This window comes from Gopherus flavomarginatus, chromosome 11, assembly GCF_025201925.1.
Source record: "Gopherus flavomarginatus isolate rGopFla2 chromosome 11, rGopFla2.mat.asm, whole genome shotgun sequence".
NCBI lineage: Eukaryota > Metazoa > Chordata > Testudines > Testudinidae > Gopherus > Gopherus flavomarginatus.
In genome coordinates, this window is record NC_066627.1 from 19,153,828 (window position 1) to 19,167,897 (window position 14,070).

The 14,070-nt window shown below is 42.2% G+C and overlaps 1 pseudogene; it reads right to left on the reverse strand.

Moving 5' to 3' along the window:
- Positions 1-273: 273 nt before the first annotated feature.
- Positions 274-13,438, reverse strand: LOC127030952 (olfactory receptor 10A5-like; annotated as a pseudogene).
- Between the last annotated feature and the right edge of the window lie 632 nt (positions 13,439-14,070).

A 14,070-nucleotide genomic window follows, 5' to 3' on the forward strand; every position in this document is an offset into this window, starting at 1 on the left:
TTTAGCATTGGCCTAACCATTGTATACAGCAGGGCGAGCAGTCTGTCAATTCCAGTGAGTTGCTGGAGGTGTGGCTTAAATATATCATGCAGCATGTTCCATAGAACAAGAAAACCCCCATGAGATGTGTGGAACAGGTGGAGAAGGCCTTGCCACTGCCCTCAGCTGAGGGCATCCTAAGGATGGTGGAGATGATGCAGATGTAGGAGACTAGGAACATGCCAAAAGGGACGATCACCACGAAGGTGGCCACCGCGAGGAGCTCAGTCCAATTCACAGAGGTATTGCCACAAGCCAGTTGTATCGGGGCACGATGTCGCAGAAGAAGTGGTCGATGGCATTAGACGCACAGAATGGCACCTTGGCTATCAGAGCAGTCTGTATCAGTGCCACAGCGACCCCACCCAGCCATGAGCCAACCACCAGACACCCACACACCCTCCTGTTCATTGCGAACACATAACACAGGGGGTGGCATATGTCGATGAACCGGTCATATGCCATGGCAGGCAGGAGCAAACACTCAGCTGTTCCTAGAAGGGAAAAGAAGCACATCTGTGCAATGCATCCTGAGCAGGAGATGGTTCTCAGCTCCACCAGCAAATTCACCAGCATCTTGGGGATGGTGACTGAGGTGTAGCAGATCTCCAGGAAGGACAGGTTGCTGAGGAAAAAAATACACAGAGGTGTGGAGAAGAGGGTAAGCCAATATGAGCGTAATGTTGAGACTGTTTCCCATCATAGTTACTAAATACATAACTAACACTACAACAAACAGCAGGATGGCCGGTAGTGCCTGGAGATCTGAAAATCCCTGGAGTATAAATTCAGTCATTACAGTGTGATTTTCCCATATCAGTTCTTCGGCATCTTCCATCTCTGAAGGAAAGAGAGAAAGTTTTGCAAATAATTGAAACATAACATTCACAGATTTTGGATTTGCCCACTATCAAGGGCAGACCCATCTGCAAAACTTGTGTTTTTCAGTTCCAGAGGATTTTGAATTTGTGGTGTTGGCTGGAGCCATGTCTAAGATTTGCATTTAGCTGAAACGAAACTAGCACTGGCCAACCGACAAGGAAGACTTTACTCAGCCCTGAACTGGGTTGATGGGACACACAGACCTAAGAGTAAAGTTCCAGTTGGTGCCAACTAGCAAAGAACACAAGGGTCTGGTTACAGAGATCTCCTGGTCTGGTGTCTACATACTAGTTCACCAAAGGCACCATATAAGGAATGTATTGAAAATCTGTGTCACATTGGTCATTATAATCACTGTGAAATATATGTATGGAAAATATGTGAGGAGTTCTGGATATATACTGACAATTACCCTGAAGGTCTGACACTTGGGACTGATCTACAAAAGGTTTCTTCCCAGCAAGGGATGTTTATTTATCTGTCTGTCTGCATGTAAACTGGGTATTGCATGGTGCACAATGGTCACCTATTTACAGTCTAAGCCAAATGCTAATCAACTGATTGCAAAGTCTCGAGTGGTGATTCTAGCCAGGCAAACACAAATACCCTGTTTGCAAGTGCAGACAATAGATTGTTGGACTGTAACTGTAGGGACAGAGACAAACTGTGCATCTTTCCAGGATGGCTAAAGGAAAGAGTCATGGGTCTCATGAATGGAAGACCAGTGCCACACTGCAAGGATTTGGGGTGAGCTTTTGCTCTGTGTGACACGGTGATAGCAGGGTAGTTCAATTTAGGCTCTAGTTTGAGTGTTGCTATTTTGTTTTATATGTAACCCTTTTGTTTCCTCTCTTTCTGCTGGCTGTCATTTGAATCTCTGTTCTTTTGTTAAACAAACTTAGACTTGCTTTCTGTATAAACAAACCCAAGGGCTGGTGTGCTGAGTGGAATTTTATTCTTTGGTGTGACTGGTAAGCTGGGGTGTTCCTTTGAGAGCAGAGGATCAGGGAATTATGAAAGTGTCCAGTGGATCTGGGGGCTGGACATTGCAGGGAGAAGTTCAGAGGACACGTAGGTTGGAGTGCGCTCTTTGTTAAGAGAGAATGGGGCCTGAGGAGACCTGGATGCTAATGATTGTGTTTCCAGAGGCTGGTGGGGTTGGGGAACTGTCATGGTATAATTCCCCACTCTGAACCTTAGCGTCCAAAAGATGGGGTACCAGCATGAATTCCTCTAAGCTCAATTACCAGCTTAGTACTTGTAATGCTGCCACCAACCAGGAATTCCAGTGCCTGGTACACTCTGGTCCACTCAAAACCTTGCCCAGGGACCTCCAAGACCCAGACCCTCTGGATCTTAATACAAGGAAAGTAAACCATTTCCTTCACCGTTGCCTCTCATACACTTCCCCTCCCTGGGTTACCCTGGAAGATTACTGTGAGTCAAACTCCTTGAATCTTAGAGAGGAAAATTCACCTTCCCCCTTCCTTTTCTCTCTCCATCCCAGACTCTCCCTGAGAGAGAAAGTAATCCTAACAAAGAGATAAATTAACCTTTCTCTCCCCCTTCCCTCCTTTCTCCCCATCAATTCCCTGGTGGATCCAGACCTGGTCCCCTGGGGTCTCACCAGAATAAAAAAACAATCAGGTTCTTAAACAAGAAAAGCTTTTAATTAAAGAAAGAAAAAAACAGTAAAAATGATCTTTGTAAATTTAAGATGGAATATGTTACAGGGTCTTTCAGCTATAGACACTGGAAAAACCCTCCCAGCCTAAGTATACAAGTACAAATTAAAATCCTTTCAGCAAAATACAAATTTGAACTCCTTCCAGCCAAATACACATTTGCAAATAAAGAAAACAAACATAAGCCTAACTTGCTTTATCTACCTAGTACTTACTATTCTGGACATATAAGAGACTGTATCAGAGAGATTGGAGAGAAACCTGGTTGCACATCTGGTCACTCTCAGAACCCAGAGAGAATAACAACGAAACACTAACAGCACACACACAAAAACTTCCCTCCCTCAAGATTTGAAAGCATCCTGTCCTCTGATTGACCCTCTGGTCAGGTGACAGCCAGGCTCACTGATCTTGTTAACCCTTTCCAGGCAAAAGAGATATGAAGTACTTCTGTTCTATTAACTCTTACTTATCTGTTTATGAGAGGAACTGACCCCTTGCAGGCACAAATAAGATTTCCTCACTACTAGAGAGGGTGGTTGTGAGGTGCCTCACGATCGTGGGTATCCCCAGGAAATGTCACGGGGATTGATATTTTGTATAGAAAAATAATTCCTACCATGAAGTGTAGCTTAGTCAACAGGGACATTTTCCATGTGGAGACGTTGATTTCCACACCTTGTTTGATTTTTCTGATCGGACAACAAGTTGACATTTCAGAAAGAAACACCAAAATGTCGATTTTAATAAAAGAAACCCCAGCATCTCGATTTATCAAATCATTTCAATTCAATCTTTTTCTTTTTGCTTTTTGACATTTTCCATTCAGAACTTTGGTGCCAAGGAATTTGATAGTTCAGTTTTCCCTCCAAATTCAGAAAAGAAACCCATTTGCAAATGTCAAAATTTCCCACAGAATGAAAATTAAGTTTTATGACCAGCTCCAACTATGAAAAAAAATGTCTGGGGACTTACATGCTGAATTACTTACTTTATAAAAGAATCCTGATGCTGCAGTCCTTGCTCATGCCCTACTCCGATGGACTCCTGTTCAGCCACAGAAGATGCCATGAAGTAGGGAACATGCAGAAATCATGCAAAAAATGTCAAATGGGATTTCCAAAAGAGGTTAAGGAATGAGAGTTCCATTCCTAAATCCTTTTGGCTCTTCTGATAACCCCACCCTTTAAAATTCACTTGATTTTCTTTTCCCAGCACAGAAAAGGAGAGGGAAATTACTTTGCCCATTTCCAGGAATTAAAGCTGGTTGATTGCTACATCGTTTGGGTTGGTATTTTCAAAGATACCTAGAATAGAAATCTGTCCAGTTCCCATTGAACATCAAGGGAAAGTTAGGTATTTAACCTGGTTAGAAATGTCTGAAAATCCCACTAGCTGAGTCTTTAGGCACCTAAACACCTTTGAAAATTTGGTGTTAAATTCCCGTCACTTTTTTAAAATGGGGACTTAAGTTCCCAAGTCACTTAGGAACTTTAAAAAAAATTACTCATTGATTGCGTCTTATTCCCTTAGGACCCTTTAAAAATCCCAGGCTTAATGCAAAAAAAAGAAAAGAAAAGAAATATCACGAGTTGATTTTCCCTTCTATGTTCTTTCCTCTTTATTTTCTCAGCTGTCAATAATGACCTTATTAAATTCTTCTTCAAATAGCATGTACTCAGAGGAGTTTATACAATCTCTCTAACATGCCATAGATGTAAACACCTGTGGATTAGAGATAGGCAGTTCTTAGCATGAGAACTCACCTTGTCAGCTGTTGCATCAAATTCCAGTTTTACAAGGCACGGTGTAAGCCAAGCGGTCCCCAGTTCTACTGTCCGCAGCCCAAGTATATACATGGACGTATTCCGCTGCTGTAAATGAACTGATATCATTTACTGGAGTAAATGAAGTATCAATGTAGCCACAGATTGGGAATAAAACAGGTCAGGAAACCTTCAGCAAAACAGAAAAATGTGAATGAATTGTAACCAAAATTTCTCAAGGGAACATACCAGTTTTGCCAAAATTTTCATGGGAAAAGGTTTCTTGTGCCTAGGAAAGAATTTCTGGTTAAAACCAGATGCGGGGGAAAGAGACAGAGACCAACCAACCTGCTCCTCAATATCAGTAGCTTGATGATGAGGGCACCAGGTTCAAGAATGTGTTCTGCCTGACTCAGACCAGGGAAGCTCACATACCACCTGTGAGCTGGGGTCTCAGTTTCTCCTGTTGGTGGTGTTCCACTTTGTATAAATAAATAAATATACACTGGCCCAGAGAGGATGAAACAGAAGCTGCCTCTATAGCCTGGGAGATGAGGGTGGTGGTTTGGTCATAAATCTTTGAAAGGTTTCGGCTTGGTCCTGATCTGTAACAGGAAATTTTTTGAAATTCAAAATTGTCACAGGATGGGAATACCATTTCCTGCCCACCTCCAGTTGGGGATCCAGCTAGTTAGCTATCTCTGCTCTTGTACCTTACCAATCAGTTCAAACACAAACTCTCATGTGTATTGTAAAGGAAACACAAGATGATCTTGGCATCATCCTCTCTCTTCTCCCCACTTTCACCAATTTTAGACAGTTTGTGCAGCAATTAATCCCCCAAATCTCATAATAATTCAAAGCGTGTTGGACACCTAACTCCCTTTGGTGCCTTAGAAAAATCCCAGCCTAATTCAATTCAGATTGTTTCCTTGCATTTGGTTTAAATTATTGTGTTCACCAAAAAGTGAATGGTTCCAAGGCAAGACACACTGGCTGAGAGTCTCTGGTCTGTGTTAGGTGCAAATTCCTATTAGATGATCATAATAGTCTCTTCTGGCCTTAACATCAATGAATCTATTCATTTGCAATATCAGTTTTAGATCTTATTTAATGGCAATCTTTCAGGCCTACCTTGGGCAGAAGGGGCAGCCTCATCACTGACCGCAAAGAGTAAACGTGTACAACAACCACCACAGATATTTAAGTCTCTGCATGACCTCTGGGACCTAGTCACTGATTCTGCTCATACTCAAATTCTGAGCCACAAGTTATTTTTAATTTCCCTAGGAAAGATCTCTTGCTTAATTGAGATTAGATAGCTTGATAGATGGGTGACCATGGGGAGAGAGGGAGGGAGAGATGGATAGATTAGACAGACAGATAGATAGATAGGAGTGCCTTCACTGCACTCTAAACCTGAGTTGCTGGAATCAGATCTCACAACCATGGTAAGGTGCCCATACTGCACTGTGCAGACCTTCTGACTTGGGTCTGCAGCTTAAGCTACGTGCATGCCACAAAATGACAATGATTGAACCCAAGCCTCAGTGGGAGTTGGGGTCAGACCCTGCCCCTGTCACAGGAGGATCTTAGATCCCGAGTCAGATAGATTTCTATGTGGCCAGTAGGGAGAGAAGGATTGGGTCCAAACATGTGCCTCGGTTTAACAACACAGTGTAGACATAGTCTGACTGGCTTTTCTCTGCAGTGTTCCCCCAAGGCCAGGAATGCTGGCTGTCTTTTTGGCACCCTAGGTGTCAGAAGGTCCCATCCCCAAAATGGTGCCCCCGACAGAGGCGGTGGAAGGTCCCGCCCCCGAAATACTGCCGACAACAGCAGTGGCCGAACATCCCCCAAAGGTCGCCTAATGGGTTGCACCAGCCCTGCCCAAGGCCACAGAATAGCATCTGCTGAGCCGTACTTCCTAGGGGTGAGGTCTCCCTTGCACAGCTCTGGGTCCCAGGAGAGGCTGCCAAGGGGAGCTGTCCCTGTTTATTCCACATACAATTCATGTGATTGCTGCTGGAAGCACATCAAGGAAGAAAGCAGGCCGGTCACCATACAAAACAGAAATTAGTAGCTATTCCTGCTCCTGAGGAAAACAACCCAGGCCAGGCTGGGAGCAGAGCCTCTCATTTGTTTGTGTTTGGTGACCTGGCTCTTAGGCATTTTTGACAACTTTACCCAGTTAATTTAGGATTCTCCTGTGTGACAAAACCCATTTAATGGGTAGTTGCCACCCACACAGTGCCTCATTTCCAATGAATTAAAAGAGGATGAAATTTGCCTTTGTGCAGCAGGCCAACTCCAGGACACTGAAACACTTGAATCAGTGTTAAATCATCAAAATAAGTGTTACACTGGATTTGACCATCAAATGGAGACATAAATGGTGCATAGGCCTTGTGAGGGTTCTCTGGATACAGGTGAATTTCACCAGCAGTTTAGCCACTCTTTTCAATGGTACTAACAGCTCAAAGAAAGGCAACAGGAAAGGGTTGGTTGAAAATGTTCAGACTTCAAAATTTCAATTAAATTTCAAAATGAAGGGGGGGGATCTTTTTTTTTGTTTGTATTTTATTCATTTTTTTAAACCAACTCTGAACGTAGTTTATGGGTTTGTTTACACTTAAAAAACAACAGTCATTGTAGCTGTATCATTTCAGTGTAGACACTACACCACCCGGAGGTATTCTCCAGTTGGCATAGGTAATCCACCTCCCTAAGAGGCAGCAGCTACATCAACTGAAGAATTTTTTCATTGCCCTAGTGCTACCACTCCAAGGTGTGGATTTTTCAATCCCTGACCAATGTAGTGAAACCAGCCTAATTTTCTAGTGTAGACCAAACCTAAGATGAGGCAAACTTGCAACGTTCAGAAACAGAGCCATCTTCTGAACACCCCAAAATGTATGAGTGTTTGCATCTTGGGGTGTGTGTGGGGGGGGTGTCACATGTTTATATGAGATGGAACCATGGTTACTGGGCTGTCCACTTCGTGGTCTCTCTAGTATTTTGCCTCTTGCCCAGACGGATCACAGGGTGGAATCTTGCCATTCCTCCACACTTAGACCAGCATCTGGATATGCTACCAACCATTTATCCCCCTGCAGGTCCAACCTGCTTTCAAATACCTGCATTTCCTCCTTTCAGGGATCTGTGACCAGTGATAGAGACCAACGAGACCCCAGGGTGGGGTGATATGGAAGGAACTGAAACCAGCAAATGGCCTGTACGAATATTTAGTCTCATCACATCTTAAACTTCATCACAAGCCACGTTAGACAGTCTTTCTCTTCATTTCCAGGAATGGAACAGAATCAGAGTACATTCTCCTGGCCAGCCAAAATCCCCCTGGACCCACCCTAGTTGCTATATTGTACATCATGCCCTGTGATTTTTCTTCTTCCCCCACTTGTCTGAGAGTCTCAGGGTCTCTTTGGCCCACACCATTAGAATGGTTTTCTTTCTCCACCCAGTAGGTTCCTCCATCATGGCCTATCCAGGAGAACACCCCCATGATGGTAGCTGTCCATTGTTTGGGCAGCTAGTGTTGAAGGGTTGCAATCAGTGGCTGGATGGTTGTGTGTGAGAGTGAAGACAAGCACATAAATCATGTTTTTGGATGCAGATAGAAATATTCACAACACTTCTGTCCATCTCTGAGCTTATCTCTTCAGGTATTTGACTGTGAGGGTCACCTTTTGGATTCTTAGAGAGCCTGGAAGAAATATGTTGTGTGAGATGGCCACTGTCAATGCCTCTTTGCCCTTCTCATTCGTCAGGGTATATATGAATGGGTTCAGCAAAGGGGTTATCATGGTGTAAATTGCTAAGGAAGCTGAGAACCCTAAACAAGGCCAAACCCTCACACTGAAAGCTCGTCCCCCTCCCTCAAAACCAAGGAGGCAAGAATAGCTGCAAAAAAACCTCAAAAAATGAACAGTTTATTAAAGGACACCCAAATAACTATACCCAATAAAGAACAGGAAAACCAATCAGGTGTTTACAGTACAAACAGGCTTTAAGTTAAGGCCCCAAAATCATATAAAAACAATTGGTAAGACAAAGTAAAAAGTCACCATCACCATTCTTCTTATTGTACAGGACACAGGATACACAAAATCCAAGGACAACACCAAAAGACACCAGTGTCAGGGCAGGAATGATGAACGCCAGGGCATCTCAGGATACCAGGACAGGAACAGATAAGTAATCTTCTCTCTTCTCTCTTCAGGACTTGCCCTGTTGTCTCAGCCGTGACTAGATGTCAGCACTGGGCTGCCTCTGGGATGGATAGAACCCATCACAGAGTGCTGCGTGCTTTTATAACCTTTTGTTACCAGGGAGAGCCTTTTCAGATCACCTGATCATTTCCCACTCAATTTTCCAAAACGGTGCCAACATTTCCTGCCACTTAGCTGTTACTGGGCAGATTACAAAACAGGGGCATCAAGAAGGGGACATAACATGTAGGGTGAAGGACAACTAAAGGAAAACTAAGATGGCAAACTGAATCCACTGGATGATGCAACCAAAGAAGGATATAGCTTCACTCTGAGACAGCAGGTTCCTCAGGATCACTAGGATGATGGAAGATATGAAGTAGATCTCCAGGAGAGACAAGTTTAAGAGAAATAAATACATAGGGGTGAGCAATGATAATCCATCCACACCAAAAGGATTTTTACCAAGTTCCTCACTAGTGTCACCAGGTAGATGAGCAAAAGTACCAAGAAGAGAAAAATAAGCAAGTTGTGAGGGATGAGGAATCTCAGAAGAATGAATTCGGTCTCTGTACTCTGATTTCCTATGTCCATTTCTTCTGCAAGTGGGGATGAAAGAACCAATTAGTAAAACAGCAATTCAAACAAACAAAAAAAATCAGATGAATGATAGGTGAGATAGGATAAGATTTCCTGAGCAGAGAGGCTGGGATTTTCAATGGAGCCTATGTTATTTCAGCCCTCATTGAATTGTGGAACATAAGTCCCTTCAGAGCCTTTGAAAATCTCATCCAGAAAGACAAGTGTGTCAGGTGGTCTCATTGTACTAATGGAACCTGGACATTAAAGTGGAAGGTGTCTTGGAAAAAAAAGGAATAAAAGAAAAGGGAAGAAAGATAGAATCTCTTCCCCTCTCCCCTTTCTTGTCTTGCTAGAGTCTAATCATACCCAAAAGTTATGTGTTTTCCCTCTGAGAGAGCTCAATACTTCAAGTTAAGAATGTATTTGTTCCTGATCTATGCATATTCACTGAATAGAATCCCTTCTTTCTCCTGCATGGGGTTTATACTACTGTGTAACCCCAATGAGTCCAGCTTCTAAGCTAATTTACAACCGTGTGTAACTCCGCTGAACATGATTCTGATCCCATTTATAAACCCAGACATAAATTATGTCACAATCAGACACATCTGAACCCAAAGCTGCTCTCGTTATTTAAGTGGGGTCACCAGACAGCTTCTAGGTGTAAACTAGAGCAGAATTTGTTGACTGAACGAAAAATATTGTTAGAAAAGGAACCTTGAGGGCACATTGAGGTCAATGAGGATTTTTGCACTGGACTATGATGGGCTCAGATGGTTATTATAAGTGCAAAGGATCTGCAATTCTTTACACTGAGTCTGAATTTGCTTCCATAGAATGTTTAATTCTAAATGAGCAGCACTGAATTCTGACTTTGAAAGTCAATCTCGACTCCTCTTTGTTTCTTTCTTTAGGATATCATTGTTCAAAGTGCCCATCTGGTTCTTTGTTCCATTTCTGAAAATTATCTTCTATCTGTCTGTGTATCTATCTAGAGTTGTACACATCACTGTAGTATCTTAGGTTACCTCTGTGAGCCATCATCTTCCCCTTCAACTGGAAGAACTAATTACATGTGAGATTACGATCCAACTTTATCTTGTTACAGACAGGTCCCCAGGAGACTTAATCACTTATGGGTCATTTCATTCAAGGGATGCTGCACACTTTTTTCCAAAAACATTGTATAGGGAAAACACCCAGAGGCCAAAAACCAAAAGAAGGACACTCACAGCAATGTCAGCAGCAATGAGAGATGTGCCTCTCCAAATATTGACTGCCGTGTGGATGCTAACTCACCCACGGAGGTCATAATTTGTGGCTGGTCCAGTAATTGTTCCATCCAAACAAGCATACCTTTCAAAATCTGGCCCTAAGAATCTAAAAACCAGATTTTAAAGGTATTTAGATAGCGAAAGATCCAGATAGGTACCTAATAGAATTTTCAAAAGCACTTGGGCAATTAACTCTTACCGAAATCAATGGAGTTAGATGTCTCAGTGCTTTTGAAAATGTGCATCTTTGAGCACTTAAATATCTTTCAAAATCCTGCATCTAGTGGCCAGATAGTTCCTCGCACACTTTGGAAAATGAGATATAGGCGCCTATGTCGTTTAGGCATTGCTGAAATTTTTACACTTGGTCTCAATATTGTCTAGTCACACGGAGTTCCACCACTAATTTTACTGTGTGGGGGGGAAGTGTTTCCTTTTATCAATTCTAAATTTATTTGAATGCTCCTTGTAATGAAGGAGCTCTGATTTATCTACTGTGATCCACTCATTATTTTGCAACTCTGTATCATGTCTCCTTTTACTAGTCTCTCTAGAGGATGTTATACAGTACAAAACCTGCCTCCCTGCCCTATTTTCTTCTTGAGAGCAAACTGAAGAGGAACTGTGCCTCTTGTTTAAAATACACACACACACACACACACACACACACACAAAGCATTCAGTTAGAAAGATCCTTTTGATTAATGATCTTATTAGGTTTGCCCATCTCAGAAATTATTTGAAAATGTTCAGGTTGCATGTTTTCTGTAAAAGATACACCATCCTTGCATATGTTGCTGGGACAAACAGAAAGTGTATAGAATGTATAGAAAGAGTATAGCACAATCCAGAGCTCAGCTGTTCCAAGGAGTCGTAATTAGAGCTGGGCAGAACTTTCCATTCAAATTTTTACCATTGAAAAAGTGGATTTTTTGCTGCTCATGGAAGATTTATTTCCAGGAAATAGAGAAATGTTTTTCAACTATTTTTCTGAGTAAAAGATACAGGTTCTGTTGTTTTGTGGTGGCAGTGGAGCACAGTATTCACAGTTTGCAGCCTGTCAGATAGGCCGCATTGCACTTTAATGGATCCAATAATTAATTACCGAATTACACATCTTCTAGGAGAGACTGCAGCCAGCCTGGTCCCTTTTAGATCTCTCACTGGTTGGCAGACGAGTGCTCATCCAAACAGGACTGCAGACGTGACTGCACATTGCACTAAATATCACAGCATGTCTGATTTTCTGTGATCTGAGAGAGCAGCCAGGTGGAAACTACCAAGGGAGACGGATCAGGAGAATTCTGCTGAATCCTGGTCCTAGAACTCTACTCTCAGGTCATAAAGATGAGATGGAGAGAGATGAAGGGAGAAGCAGCAGCGCTGGAGATACCAAGAGTGAGAGAAAATGTATTAATGATAAAGTTAGAATCAGAAAACATTTGATAGTTCCATGGATAGAACAGCTGGTCAGCAAATTTTACTTTTGTCTGGTGAGCAATTCCAATATTTCAACGTTTGTTCGCATTTCAGATTCTCCCCTTCATTACGAGGGTTTAATACAACTCTATAGGCACAAAGCGGTTGTATAAACTGGAGATGGATGGTGTAGTTTCCAGCTCAAGAAACATACCCACACTATCTCTGACTGACTTAGTGTGCTAAAAATAGAAATGTAGCCCCACTGGCTTTTGTGGCAGGAGGGGCAAGCCAGCCAAGTATGTCCCTAGCATCTTGGATGGTATCATAAAAAACAGAAAGAAAGAAAGATCATGTAAGAGAAGTGACATATAGTAAGTTAAATGTACTTATTTTACTTAATTGAATTTGCTACCAACATATCTTCCTACGAACATAAACTGTTTGTACATCAATAGATCCTGCACTCTACACTTTTTTTTTCTCTTCCTGCATATTTGCAGATGTTACAGCTGCACATTCCCAATGGCTAAAACTAGGGGATGTCTGGCTGCATCTCACTGACTCAAAATAAAATCAAAATTATTAATAGTGTTTCACTGACTTGAAGCAATCTGAATTTTCTGCAGTGTCTTAAAATCCATACATTTATTGAAAGCTTTCCTCAGGGCCTCCTTTACTTCTTTGTTTCTCAGGCTGTAGATGAGTGGATTGACCATGGGAGTCAGGATGGTGTAAAAGACAGAGAAGAATTTGTTAAAGTCCTTCAATCTGTTGCTATGCGGAAGAACATACACAATCAGTATTGACCCATAGAAAACTGTAACCACAATAAGATGGGAGAAGCAAATGGAAAACGCCTTCTTCCTCTCAGTGCTGGAAGGGATTCTCAGGATGGAGGTAATGATATAAATATAGGATGTCACAGTTAATAGAAACGGAGGCAGTGAGCATAAGCAAGCCACAATGGATGTTAAAAGTCCAGTCAGATGAGTATCACTGCAGGAGAGTTTCATAATTGGGAAGGAATCACAGAAGAAATGGTCAATTTCATTGGGACCACAGAAGATTAAGTTGGAGATAAAAAATGTTAATATAGTATTAGCCAGAAAGCCACTTACCCAAGACACTGTAGCTAGCTGGAGGCAGAGCCTGCCATTCATGAGGGCTCCATAATGCAGTGGTTTGCATATCGCTAGGTATCGATCATAAGACATGGCTGCTAGGAGATAACATTCTGCAGCTGCTAAGCATCCAAAGAAATAATATTGTGTGAGACATCCATTGAATGAAATGGTTCTGTCCCCTGTCAGGAAACTGGCCAACATCCTGGGCAGGATGTTGGAAGTGTAGCAGATCTCTAAGCAGGACAAGTTCCCCAGGAAGAAATACATGGGGATGTGAAGGTGCTGATCAGCCACAACTAGCACAACGATGAGGATGTTCCCAGCTATGGTCAAAACATAGATCACTAGAAACAGCAGGAAGAGAAGGGGCTGAAGTTCAGGGAGATCCCCAAATCCCAGGAGGATGAATTCTGTGATGGCTGTTTGGTTTCCCATTCTGTGTTCGTCGTGGGGTTTTTACTTGGGAAAAATAAAAAACTATTAACACAAAGGAAATCTTTGTTTATCACTACAGTAAATCTTCGCTTAACGTGATAGTTATGTTCCTGAAAAATGCAACTTTAAGCGAAACGATGATAAGTGATTCCAATTTCCTCATAAAAATTAATATAAAAAGGGGAAGTTAGGTTCCAGGAAATTTTTTTTCACCAGACAAAAATCTATATTATATACACATAGTATAAGTTTTAAACAAACAATTTAATACTGTACACAGCAATGTTGATTGTGAAGTTTGGTTAAGGGTGGAAGAGGGTGGGATATTTCCCAGGGAGTGCCTTACTACTAAAAGATGAACTAGCATTCAGCTGAACCCTCAAGGGTTAATACATTGTTGTTAATGTAGCCTCACACTCTACAAGGCAGCATGAATGGAGGGAAACACAACAGACAGAGACAGAGACACACACCCTGTGTGTGTGAGAGAGAGAGAGAGAGAGAGAGAGATGTGCATTGTCACTTTAAGTACGATGACGCCACTCTAAATACATTGCCTTTTAAAGTAGATCAGGAAGTTGAGACAGCAGCTGCGGCTAGCAAGCTCCCTTCATCCTGAGCCCTCTTGTGTC